Source organism: Ornithodoros turicata, chromosome 2 (assembly GCF_037126465.1).
Source record: "Ornithodoros turicata isolate Travis chromosome 2, ASM3712646v1, whole genome shotgun sequence".
NCBI classification, from domain to species: Eukaryota; Metazoa; Arthropoda; class Arachnida; order Ixodida; family Argasidae; genus Ornithodoros; species Ornithodoros turicata.
In genome coordinates, this window is record NC_088202.1 from 7,693,883 (window position 1) to 7,708,118 (window position 14,236).

A 14,236-nucleotide genomic window follows, 5' to 3' on the forward strand; every position below is an offset into this window, starting at 1 on the left:
ATCCAATCCAAGTCGCGCTGCTGTCATCACTGCTGTATTTTTGGTTTGTTGCGTTTGAACTGGAAAGGTGCAGTATACTTTGAACTTTCAAATGTTAAGTATACCTCAGCATAAAGTCAAAGTAAATTTCATGCTCTCAATGTCATTGCGAGCATGATAGTGCTACTTTAGTAGCCATAACTCAATGTTTTGATGCACGGTGTGGAAGCAACCTCACCAAAACCAAAGCTTTTGATGTTTAGCGCTTTCGAAGCCGTGACATTCTGTTATTCTGGCATACTGCAAGCAGTCTGATCAAACGGGTTCGCACGATCTAGGACTTACGACACTTCATGATACAGATACTAAATAGGTCATGTTGATGAAGCTACATAGAAGTAAATATTGTGTTGCTTTGAAATTAACAGTGAGCACAACATGGGCAGTTTTACCAAACCGTTGGTAAGGTTATCGTGCCCTTTGAAAAAAATCGCAATTGTGCGTGACTCAAAACCTTATCCAGTGATTGGTTCCGATTCATACGGTTCGACACAACGCAGGTTATCAACGGTTTGCTAAAACTTGTGACATTGTCATGTTGAAACGATCAGTTGCGACGAAGTGATGCCTACAGATGTAGTGAAAATGAAGGGAGCAGTTAAAGCTAATAATACTGCCCGTGGTAAAAACAACCCTGCTTTCTTTCCTAGATTTTCTTTACCAATGACACAACAAGTGGATGTTCACAAAACTACTGTGGTTAACAGGATTTTCACCAGCAACTTGGGCCACATGGAATATCAGGGGGAATTTCAAAGACTGGTGCCAATGCTGTGCAAGGAAAGCAAGTGCTTCAAGGTGAGTGCCTCAGCTATGCTTGAAGTTGGTACAAATGTTATGGGGAAGTAATGTCGGATTGTCTGCTGGAAGCGACTTTGCATGCTTGGAACGCACGTGAAGCAGTATTTGCGAAAAATAATGGTCTTCAGTGCAAAGGTGCAGATGTCATTTTGTATATCTTGAACATGGAAACATGTCCAATCTTTTCACACACATACGTGAAGGAGAATACCGGAGTATGCTCCCATAATTTGATTGACGGGAAATAAAAGTGAAAAGTAAGCATCTCAAATGCAGAACCAAATAACGTGAATGATGCTTGAATGTTATTATGGTATATTGCTTCTTCCAGCAACATGCCACTGTGTCGTTGCATAACTGGCTCCACACATTTTGCCTTGACACTATGGAACATGGTTCAGGGCTTACTTGGCTCTAGATGTTTCACTCTGACACTGCAGAGCATGGTTTTGTAAATATTTTTAATGGTTCTCCTTTGTGGAGCCCCAACGTACAACACAAGTTGACATCTACAGCGGAGTCTGCTTATAATGTATGTCGTGGGAATCACCGAAAATCCACACTACTGGGACCGTGTGACACCTAAAGGGGGCGCACTGCCTGTGGCGGTCTTGGAAGTATCCGACGTGTTGCCACACCACCTACTCTATGCATTCTCACGTGGAACTGTTGTTTCTGTGGTGACACACGTAATTAGAAGGTCTGATTTTTGAAGTGAGAATAGTAATGTGTAACTTCTCAGGAATGCGAATGAAGAGAAGGGGGACAAACTGCACAGAAGCAGCCACCATATTTATTATGTATCTAACAGTGCAGAAGGAGATACAGCCACTCGCATCTGTCTCTGTCAAAACACCTGGAAGTGATACAGTTAAACCTCCGTATAGCGAACTCTCCATGCTGCGAATTTCTCTATTTAGCGAACTTTTTCAAATGGTTGTACATTTGTCCCATTGAAGCCCATGTATTTGGTTTTTCCGTACAGCGAAGTGCGTTTGCCCGTGTTCTCTGTGTTACGAAGTTCCGCGCACGATGAACACCGCTCCGATTCTCGGAAATAGTGCGACGTTCCGAACTTTCTGGAATTCAGGGCCATCCGGGGTGCCGGACACATCATATCTAGGTCGCTCCTTGTGTTGGAGAAGCCTGTACAAAGGAGAGGTGGTGAGAGGAGGGCGCCGGGGGTTCGGTGACCGGCGCAACCGGCGTGCGCAACCAGCGTTCGATGAAGGAGAAGGAAGGAGGCCCCCTCCTCTCTTCCTACAGTTTACACCTGCCGGTCAGTTGTCACTTTTGGTTCCGCTTGTGAGCGGGTAAAGTGGACGCCATGGCAAACATGCTCAAGCGGAAATCGTTGTCCGTAGAATTCCAGCGTTTTGGAAGACACTTCGGACGCGCTCGCTGTGCTCCAGCGATGGGAAGAACTTCGAGAACAAGGTGGGGTGCCGGATGATGTTGCACTGGAGGACTTTTTGGACGCCGACTCAACGGCAGTATGTACAGAGGAGCTTACTGAGGCCGACATCGTCGCCGGTCTGCGTAAGGATACACACGAGGACAGTGAGAGCGACACTGAAGAGGACATATGTGTGCCATCTGTTAGGGAGGTGTTCGACTCTATTGACGTGCTTCAACGATCGCGGCATCGAACAAGGACCAGGAGGGCGCTCTGGCGGCGCTGGCAAACTGTGAACGGTCTGTGACACCGACGTTCTTCAAGACTGTGCGAAAGCGAGTAACTGACTATTTCTGTGCCAAATAAATTGCTTCTTTCTCTTCCATAGTCTTGTTTTTCGTGCGTTATATTCCCGGGAACTTCAGGCTACTTAACTGTAGTAACAACCACCGGAATTTAGCTAACGTTCTCTATAACAAAGTTCTCCATATAGCGAAGTTTTGCGATGTGTTTACCGACTTTGTTACATAGAGGTTTAACTGTATGTCGAGAGGACAGTCATTTGACATCTCACAAAATCCTAGCTTGCTAGCAAAGACTATGTACATTCCTCTGACTGCGGCCACTTGTGACATCATTTTTGAGTCTTGTATTCCTTTTGGCACGTTATTATGCACATACCTTCGTCACCGAAATCTACATTGTGCGTCTGCTTTATCGCATGTGTGGTCCCAACTTATTGTCTGAACTTCTGCTTCAGTTTTTCTGATATCTTTAGAAGTAATAACCCTAGAGAGATCCTCAAAGAAAGAACCATATAAGTGTTTTTACTTCGGCTACCGCCGTGGGCCTGCGGCACGATGGTTGTGAAATGGTTGGTGCGTAATTATAGTAAACTTTTTGGGCAACGTACAAGTTCTGTTCTCACTGTGAGACTCGTCAAGCAGATTACCGTGAGCAGCATCGCCCACGGCGATGAAACACCCTAATCATTACCTCTCCAAATAAAGCTGCCGTTCGCTGTATGCATTGACGGTGACACAGTATCTAGCGGCATTTCACCATCACAAAAGCAGCAACTGTAAATCATTGATCATTTTGCAGGTCCTCATTTAGTTTCATTGAAACTAGAATAAAAGAAATAGAATATACCTTTTCATGTTGTGCACAGCTCATACAATGGCCAAACTGGGTATCATAAACGATACGTGCTGTGAGTCTAGTGCCTTCGGTGGTATTGGCAGCATAGAAATCAGTGATATGAAACATCTGGTCTCTAGTGAAGAGTTCTTTCGTGTGTTTGAACAGTTAGTGGTAAAATTGTTTCCTTGTGACAAAAAAATAAATAGAAAAAGACGACGACGATGACGCTCACACTTCACATCTAAACAGAGCTGGCTGCCACGCAAGGTACTTTCTCCGGAGTTTGCACCACTAATTTGTCCAGCAGTCCCTATAAGCAAATACATGTCACATTTTTAGGCCACCCACCTTCCTGTTACGCCATGTTGTGAACCGGACTGAACAGTGCGGAGATCCCTTGCAGAGAAAACAGTTTATTCAACATTCTCTCTGAGCCTGGAAACTGTGCAGTGATTTTAGACTGGCATAGTTACCTGACCGTGTCTTTCTCAGTAGCGTCCTCAACAACGTCGAGGCAACTGATGTACGCATTGCTCAGTCCATTGAGGGTACTGAGGTCCCTCAGTTTGTGAATACACTCTATCGTCTCTTTGCTGGACACCACTGTAGTCCCGATACTCATCAGAGTCGTTTTCCAGCATGCACTGATGGCAACAGCCAGCATCAATTTGCCCCTGAAATAGCAGACGACGGATTGCTTACATCACTAATCCGTGACCCCATAATCGCCGATTGCATTTGGATTAGCAATGCATGTAGCCGTTCCTGCGTCACCCACTTTTTCTCATTAGCCTGATACCATGCAGTGTACGCTACAATAGTCCGTCTTTTTGCGCTTCGAGTTAAATGGATCAATTTGGTGACCCCTTATCTGCAGTTTAGCTTACAAGGTGATTGTCTTGACAAAATAAAACCAGTTCAACACACTTGTTTACAAAAGGCATTCCACTCATCTGTGCATACTACGGAGCATGTGGAGTTTGACCGTGCACAAGAAATCGGATGCAGGTAGCCATGGATAAGAAAAAACATCACACGCTGTGTTGTGAGAAAACATCACACGCACCATTCCAATTGTATGTAAAAAGAAGTTAACAGAACACACCACGTGATGCACCTGCACAAGGTTTGATGATATAATTCTTGTAACTGGATACGCACACAATGTCTTCGAGGACAAAATAATGGAAGTTGCGAGTAAAAAAAACACAAAATAGGTGCAATACAGTTCGAAAATGGTATGCCACGGCCCATGAAAAAAGTAATATGCATACTAGGGAGCATGTCAGTTTCACCGTGCACAAGCAATTTGATGCTGGTAGTGATGGATAACGAAATACAGTCGAACCCCGTTATAACGAAGTCTCTCAGGAATTACGAATTTGTTCGCTATATCTGAATTTCGTTGTAAGAGAACAGCCCAAAGAAAACAATAAATGAACACTTTATTGCGGCACCCGCGATACAAATGGTCGACACATGACGTCACAATGCATTAAGGGACTTGCAAACACGCTTAACGGAAAAAATCAGTTATCTTCTGTTGCTTCGCAGCGATCACGTTAGCTACAACGAAATCGCCGACCTTATCGACGCAACGGAAGGCATCGCAAGCATCTGCCGCTGACGCCGTCGGATGTCCTAATACAAAGTCCTTCAACGCTTGCACCATATCGAGGGCATCTTCGTTCTTCATTTGAGGTTGCTGCTCGTTTTCGTCATCATCTTCCTTATTGTCACTCGTTGTCTCAGTGGCTTCTGTGGCACTCGAGCTGACAGCCGCGATGATCTCGTTGTCCGTCAGTTCAGACGCCACCATGAGGGCGTCGTCTGCCGAAACAAAGTCCTCGAACGTGACACCGTCGACGTTCAAATGCCTCCACACATCCATTCGAACGTGCTCCTGACTTTTCTCTTCGAGCGGTGCTACCGGCGGTACCGTCGCACGCGCAAACCCAGCTTTAGCGAAGCAGTTCCTCACTGTGACTCTGCTCACATCATTCCACGCCCCATAGAGCATCTCGATTGCGGTTCTCACAGTTAATGTCGTGGGAGCTCGTTTCCGGTCTATGTTGAACACCAGCTTCGAAACCAGTCGTTTCCGAAACATGCTCTTCAGGGACCAAATGATACCCTGATCTAGGGGCTGCATTACCGAGGTCGTATTCGGCGGGAGGAATAACAGTCGGACAGACCGCAGTGGCGTTGCTATTTTGTGGGCCGAGCAATTATCCAGAACCAGAAGCACTTGCCTGCCTTGCTGCTGCATGTCGTGGTCCAGGGCCATAGGCTCCGGGCGCTCAAGTTTGCCCGACGACACCAGCGCCAGCATGAGCCCAAGCGGGCGCGCGCGCAAGCTGTGGGCCGTACGGGTTGTTTGGCGTGGTTGCTTGCCACGTGCGGAAGGGATGTTGCCGCTCGGAAAAAGACACGTTGAGGAGTCTTCGCCAGCAAGAAATGGTTCTAAACGGACTCGGAAAACAGGAACGCGATATTGTTGCGTCGTTGGCTGTCACAACAGCGAGGAAAACGTGAAAGGCAGGGTGCCAGCCATCTCGTTTTATCGCTTCCCCGGAAGGCCTTGGGAAACCGAACGATGGAAGGCATGGATTTCTCAAGCATACGGCGGCCGCCATAATGATGCCTTCATCACCCGTGAATCTGGCTTTCTGTCCCTGATCGAGCCTGGTGATGTGATCCTTAGTGATAAGGGCTTCCCAAGCATCACAACAAGTATTGAAGGTTGTGGTGCAGTTATTGTGATGCCACCATTTTCATGTGGATCCCAACTTTCTGAGGCCGAAATGGAAAGAACTTATCAAGTAGCCCAAGTTCGCATCCACGTGGAACGGGTCATTCAAAGACTGAAGATATTCAATGTTCTGAACAACAGAGTGCCAATCACGTTAATACCACACATGTCCAAAATTATGAGAGTGTGTGGAGCACTTGTAAATTTGCAAAGTCCAATAATAAAAACGTGAACGGCCAAGCAAAACATGGCCATACCCTGTAGTTGGTGCACCTCTCTTGCTGTCTCCAATGTGCTAAGTTAAACACAACCCTCTTGAGGCCAAAAGCAGAGAATTAAACGCTTTATTACAACTATGTACAGGAGCTATCACACATGCCGAAACGAATATGCACATTAAGAAACACAAACATTTTGTGGCTGAAGACACGGTAACAGTTTAGTGAAAAAGAAATGCTCCAACTTTGCAATCAGGGGCAAAAGGAACTCGTCATCCCTGTTAATATAGAGGTACACACTTTGCACAGAGCTGTACACGTACAAGATCGCCTTGCTCAAGTTCATTATATACATCTGGACCTGGATTTGAGTGAAGTATTCGTGAGACTTTTTCAGGGTGAGCTTGTCATCGACGTATGTTAGGTATTTGACAAAGGACACCTTTCCTGCTTCGTCCACTACAGGCAAGCCCTCTCTCGAATATGGACACTTAATTTCTGTCACGACGGTCTCCCCGTTGATGCAGACCAAGCCATCTGGGCTGCAGCATAGCCATGGTTGGTAGGAGCAGCATAGCCACGGGAGAACTACCAGTCCAGTCTGCAAAAATTGCAGCCATTCATGTCATTCAAACACAACAAGCTTGAAAGAAAACTATTACCTCAAAGATCTTTGTAGATAACAGCGCCTCAAGTGCTTTCCGTGCAACGCTTTCATTGCGTGTGCCTGAAGAACAAAAATTGGAAGGGCATATCTGGAACACAGACTGCAAAACCTGGAAATGATGACAGACAGGAACATACCGTATGAGGTAGCCCGACTTGTGAACTTTTTTTGCGAAAGCATCCTGTTTACTAGGCTTTCAAAGTCCCTTTTCCTAATCCACACACCATGTGCCTTGGTGCTTGATATGCTGAATTTTCGCTCAGCATTCCAACTGCAGTAGGAAATCAACAATGAGCAAAGGATAACAATTCTGTTTTGCCGCCTTCAACACAAACACTTGTCTTGTCATATGCAAATAATTTGTAAGCTTACCGTGGGGACTTGCTTTGCCCTGTAGTTTTCACTGCAACGCTCATGGGGTCCTCATGCAACGCAATGTTTGCTTCGAAGAAGTTCGTGGCCTCCTTTGACAGACTCTGCAGTAAACTTGCCGATACAAAGCTTCCCCCTGGCATGGTTGTTGGGTTGTCGTGGTGGAACAGTGACCTGGTAGCTTTCGTGACACTGAGAAGAGTAGAAAGCGTTTCCTCCTCCTCCCTCATGACCACAGCGTCCAAAATTCCATCAAGCACTTCTTGGCAATCCCATTGAATTGCACCCTTTGCCTCAGACTCAATAACCACAGTAAGCGAGCAAGTAAACCCAGGGTACGCCTTGAGGACATCTGCTGGTGTCTTCCTCTTTTGGGCCCGGTTATGGTTGGTTGATTCAGCTGTGCGTACAAAAAAGAAGGAAGTTGAGAGAATCACCACCTTAGTTACAGTTGGGTGATAGTCATGGCCGACAGAGCATTTTCTCTTCAGAGAAAGGTAAAACGTCAGTACAGGAAACATACAGAATGCAGATGAATGATCATTGGGTCAGCAGCCAATGATCAGTGATGCAGGCAGCCACATCAGCAGCGCTCAGCAGAGACGACAGGAGTAGCCTCATCAGCTCTAAAACCACAACAAGACAGACTTAAACCAACAGCGTCGAACAGGGCCGTTCGTGCGCGTCATATATCCGAATTACGTACCGGGAAACAAGTCGTCCATCCCTTTTGACATATCTCTCTGCGGCTTTGGCGTTGGTTTGCCCCACCTCTGAGGCTGTCCTGTGCACGAGGTCTCCTCTTCCTCGTTTATGTAACAGCACACGGCTGCAGCATGTTTACACCGTCCAGCAACTCCCGCTTTGCAGGTGCATGACGCCCGTTGTACTGTGCGTGGACCATTGCTGGCTACCTGTGTTGAAAAGGAAGTCCAAGAACCCGTTACAATATTGGTTTAACTCAGAGTCTGAACAAAAAATTGTCCGACAGCTTACCTCAAGGCGCACGTTGTAAACGACGCTGTCCTTAACTTGGGACACGCACTTGGCCTCAATAACAACTTCGTCGCAGGTAGATATCTCCTCCACTCCAAATACGTGCTTAACTAGTCTCTGGCCCTTCGAAAGATTTGAATCACGAAAGAAGTCGTCGAGGGAAACTAACTTCTTGAAACCGAAATAAATGCGATACATACTGGCCACTGACTGCACAATGTAAACACTGCACAGTGCACCGTACGACTGGAGCACGGCCCAGCAGTTCAAATTTTTCACGAGTGTGGCGCTGACGATCAGCGACCGCTGCGCCGTCTGGCCGAGGCGCCGAGACCTATTACCCACTGTTCGAAAAGCTTTGTCGTGACCCACGCCTTTCCATTCGCAAAGTACTCCACCAGCAGACGCTGGATACCCTTAACCCATTGTCCGGTGTGTTGTGAATGAGGTTGAAAAAAATTACAGACGAATTGAATTCCATGTTAATACAGCCCGAGGAATGCTCCAACACATTTTTCCCGGTGAAATACTCGTACATTATGAAGTTACGCAATGTTAACTTGAAGCAACACTGCCGCAAACAGGTAGTTGCTATCAATTATGTTTGTCTCCAAATTGCCTCCAAACAAAACCGACACAGGGTTATTTTCGAGAATATATTCCGTAAAAATATACAAAGCATCGAGCACAGTGTAAAGCCAGTATCCTCGGCCTGTACCAATAGATACATGAATTCACGAAAGCTACACATGGTAGGTCACGAAGCAGTTTCTGTTCAGGACAAGGCACAAAACCTTGTCGCACTTCGCGCAGTGCATGGTTGAAAACCCGGACTTGCAGAGTGCGCAGCGGCCCTTCTTCCCATAGGTGGGCCAGTGCGCTACTGCATCGTAGCGGACGTCACCGACGGGGTTCGGGGTGGACGCTGACCGCTTGCGCTTTGGACAGGTCTGACTTGAAGGCCTGCCGCATCTTTGCTTACGCGAAAGCAGTAGTTCCTCGGCAACGCTGGACCTGAAGCTCTTGAGCGTTATTTTGGTGCCCTCATTGTGCCGTTGATGCAGAAGCCACGCGTTTACAACGCTGATATCGAGTCCTTGGCCAAAGATTCGTAAATACCAGCGTTTTGCCTTTGTGGGCGTCCGATATAATTCAATCAACATGTCAGGGAGACCCACTCCACCCATGTGTTTGTTGTAAGCGGTCACGATGCTTGGGCAAGCGACGTCGACCTTCTTCCTTTCCTTTTTATCCTAGCGCTTCACAGACGTAACCGGATCCGTGCACACAAAGGAAGATGCAAGCGTAACAACTTTGTTGTCTACCCATTTGACAACACAGACCTGCTTGTTTTCATCTGACCTGTAGTCGTACGACCCTCTCCCCTTCTTCAGAAGCTCCTTGTCTTCTTCCAATGGACATTTGACTGTCCGGTTCTTGCAAAGTGTGCCCACGCTCTCAATGCCCTTTTCCAGTTTCAAGTAGGATATCAGTGGCAGGCTACAAAAGTAGTTGTCGAAGAACACTTGTGGTGTTCCTCCCTCAGGGACAGACTTGCACAGTTGAAGAACAACTTTCGCTCCGAGACCCATGGTGCTCTCTTTTTCAGTCCATTCGATGCCGTCGAACGTTGTACTTCCAGTGTACGGAAGGATATCGCACACAATGCCGCTAACGCCAGCCCTTACGAAAAGTTTGAAGCCCCATTTATGCGGTTTATTTTGGATGTATTGGCGTAGATTACCTGCTCTGGTACCCTTGTATGGCACTATCATTTCATCGATGGAGAAGCAGTCCTCTTGTTCCATACCCCGACAGTTACCTGTCAGCTGATTCAAAAACGGCCTGATCTTGTGCAATCTGTCCTTCGACGCGTCGCGTTCTGTGTTATCGGAAAAGTGAATGAAGCGACGTAGCTTTTCGAACCGCTTCCGTGCCATTACGTCAGCGATGGCAGGGTACCGAGTACTTTGTGCCCAGTAGTCCTCGTACGACGGCATTTGCACAATACCCATGTAGAGCAGAATCCCGAGAAAATGCTCTATTTCTGAGCTAGTTGTGTTCACAGAAACCCCACACTGCTGCACGGAGTACAGGTTTGTTTGCTCAACAATGTTGGCGATCATCATCAAAAAACTTTTTGAAGTACTGCAGCGGAGTCAATTCATGCTGAGGCTCAGGAAGATGCGCCTGTGGTGGGCGCTGACTACTGAGCTCTTTCTTTCGCCACTTGTAAGACTCTTGTTTTCTGTTGTCAGCGGGGGCTGATGCTTTACTCTTCGATGTAAGGCAGGCACCTTGCTCTTCAGTATCAGTGGAGCCGTCAGTTGTGTCCTCACTGCTGATGCTCTGCCCCACTTGCAACGGAGCATAATCAGGGTCATGCGTAACCGTAGCAACCTTCTCCTCGTCGTCTGAAGACTCGCCGTCAGACACGGAGGGGTCAACAGGTGGAAGCAGAACCCGTGCTGACCTTCGATTTCTCCGAGATGACCCGTAAAACGTACTGCAATGCATGTTCTTTCAGATAGAAAACGAGAAAGAAACAGAAGAAAAGAAAGAACCGCGCTAGTTCGTTCTGAAGCGCGTCGTCTCTGCGTGACGTTTTTCACGCGTGGCGCTACCGAAAGTCGACAGTGTTGCCTATGGGCAACAGCCGGAATTGTTAGTCCCCTACACAATAATCTGGGCTGCTGAGAGCGTGTCCAAGCAGCTAAACAACAGTTCGGCTCACAGACTTAAAAAATAGCTCACTTTTTCCCCATTTGGAGCAGTCTAGGCCAAGGAAAAGCACATGCAAAAGCAAGCAGTGATACACGAGCAGCTACCGAGCGAGCGGTGGCCCGGCACTCCCCCCATCTACCGGCCGTCTACACTACCAGAGCCTTGGCAGCCGTTTGTATGGAAAGATCAGGTGTTGCTCCAGCGCTACAACGCTGGGTTGCGCGCGAAAGAAGTTTTCGCCGCCCAGCAGAATATATGAAAGGCTGCGTTGCCTGTAGGCTACAATGCAGGATAAAGGGTAAAACAGGGTAAAGGGTAAAAAGGATAAGGGTAAAGGGTAAAACAGCGTGGCTTCTTGGACTTCCCGATGACCACGAGCTTTCGCTTGTCAGAACCGTCCATGTTCGTGGCACACAAAACCGTCAGCCTGTCTTTGCTGCATTTCCCGCCGTGGCACGACTCTCCTTTCATTGCCAGCGATCGCTCGGAGAGCAACTTGAAGAACACTCCGGTCTCGTCGGCGTTAGAAATGTCCCTTTCCTCGTATTCTCGCAGCAAGGGCGCAACACTGTCCAACCACCGTTCACAACTCTCTTGGTCGACGGCAGACGATTCACCGGCAGTCACATGGCACGTAATTTCGTGGCGACACTTAAATCTGTGCAACCAGCCAGAACTTGCAGTGAAATCTTCTTCTTTGTGGCCAAGGAGAAACGTGAAGTCCATTGCCTTTCTTAGCAAGAGGGCACCTGAGACTGGCAGATTTCTTGCTCTGACATCTTTGAACCATTCAAGCAGGGCCTCTTCAACATCGGGGAAAGAACATTTCCGCAACCTTTTCCGACTGCTTGCCACTGCTTGCGCCTGGTAACTGTTCTCGGTGTTCACACGGGCCTTGAGAATCGTCTAAAGAGTGCTTGCAGGAATTCCGTACTTCTCTGCGATGTCCTTCTTCCGCTTGCCACTGTCAACTTCTCGAAGAATGTCGATCTTCATGTCCAGGGATACGGCTTTTCGTTTTCTTGACATGCCAAGCTTGGACACACGATGTGAAGGCAAACAGTATAGCACGTGGTCGTGGAGAACACAAACAAAACGCACGCGCAAAGGTCGGAATGTCAAGAGGGTGAGGGTACGCCTTTCGAGAGCGAGGGCGAAGCCGAAAGGGTAGGAACGCGCAGCCAATAAGGTTGCCAGTTCGTTGGCCTCACACGCGTCCGTTTTCTCTCCCCTCTTGACCTAGGAGCTAATCCGCCAAGGAGAAGAGGCTTTGTTTGTTGCTTATCGCACCATAAATTCTTCAGGAGTGGAAGCAAAGTCGCTTCGTTGTAAGCGAAAATTCTGAGGATCCTAGGGAGGCTTGCTTCGTTATAAAAACTGGATTCCCATAGAAACAAAGCACGACCAACCAAACTTAAATCAAACTTCGTAATAACCGAAAATTCGTAGTATCCGAGTTCTTTGTAACGAAGTTCGACTGTATGACACTCTGTGTTGTTATTATGCATAATGAGAGTTGTACATAAAAAGAAGCTAACAGAACACACCACGTGATACACTTGCACAAAGTTTGATGACAGAATTATTGTAACTGGATATGCACGCAATGAGAACGAGGACAGAATAATGGAAGTTGCAAGTAAACAAAAATACAAAATAGGTGCAATACAGTTCACAAATGGTATGCCATGATGCCATGACCTATGAAAAAAGTAATATGCCTACTAGGTATGCGTACTAGGTAAAAAAGTAATAGCATGTCAGTTTCACCATGCAAAAGAAATCGGATGTAGGTAGCCAAGGATAACAAAAACATCACACACTGTGTTGTAATTATGCATAATTCCAATTGTACGTAAAAAGAAGCTAACAGAACACACCACGTGATACACTTGCACAAGGTTTGATGACAGAATTCTTGTAACTGGATATGCATGCAATGACAACGAGGAGAGAAATAATGGAAGTTGCGAGTGGAAAAAAAGATAGGTGCAATACAGTTCGAAAATGGTATGCCACGGCAGTGCCTCCTTTATACTCTCAGTGCCTGGCAAAAGGCGAGGAGAAGGTTTGATGACAGAATTCTTGTAACTGGATATGCACGCAATGACAACGAGGAGAGAAATAATGGAAGTTGCGAGTGGAAAAAAAGATAGGTGCAATACAGTTCGAAAATGGTATGCCATGGCAGTGCCTCCTTTATACTCTCAGTGCCTGGCAAAAGGCGAGGAGAACAACGACCAACCGCCGTCGGCACAAGTACAGCGCTCCGCTGCCAGGTGCCGCTGCCTAAACAGGGTCGTGAACAGACGGCCTCCAATGCTTGTGTACACGCTTGTAGCCAATGCTCTCTATTGTGGAGGTTCCTGCAAGGCACGTTCAGCACGAACAACGAAGCTGGTCGGACGGATACAGCAGCCCACCTCTTTCCTGGCTACAAGTGAGTTTCAAGATTGGCTGGTGTGTCAATGGCTTTGTTGTTCCAGAGACACAGTACATGCACTCCATCTTTTCACTTATCACCTGTGCTATATATCCAACAACATATGCAGTGGCAGAAATTTGCAATGTTGGCAGGTGTCTAGGCAAGACTACTGTGTTGAGTCTCTCCAGTATGACCAAGGCAGTCTTTGCAATTTGAGGTTCTGACTGCACCACTTCCAGTGAGGTTTCAGTAGGGAGTGACCCTGATGTGGTAATAGGCTGGCTGTGGGCTACATTAGAGCACTCACTAGATGCAGCAATGCGTGTTTTCAGAATTTTCTCCAGTCCTGAGGGAACTGCACGAACGACATTCCCAAGGTCCCGAAAAGTGACTCTATAGGGTCGCTATTGAACTTGCATGTGAGTACAAATATGAACTTTTCATCTGCTAGCAGATATTTGATGCAGGCTACAGTGGAATACGTGGTGAGCAGAAATGCTTCATAGGTTTCCGTTGTCAGGAATTTGCGTGGATGCTGGCATCTGCTTTTCAGGCCCTCCAGGTACATGGGCAAAGTAACCGCAAGCCATTCCAGTCTAGGATGTTCCACATCATGATCATAATATTGCTGAGTATCTGGAAACGTTTGACGGATGTGCTGTCTTGTGTTGCTCGTATCGTGAAGAACAAACCACCGGTACAT

At 47.1% G+C, this 14,236-nt stretch overlaps 1 long non-coding RNA gene across 2 annotated transcripts in view; it reads left to right on the forward strand.

The window, feature by feature from the left end:
* The window catches only part of LOC135385168 (uncharacterized), an 87,498-nt gene continuing 73,262 nt past the window's right edge, over positions 1-14,236 (forward strand). Inside the window, exons 1-2 of one of the 2 annotated variants that reach the window (XR_010420333.1) lie at positions 1-67; positions 690-837. This is a non-coding gene — a long non-coding RNA (uncharacterized LOC135385168). The remainder of the gene's footprint in view (positions 68-689; positions 838-14,236) is intronic. The other variant, XR_010420332.1, reaches the window with a different exon arrangement.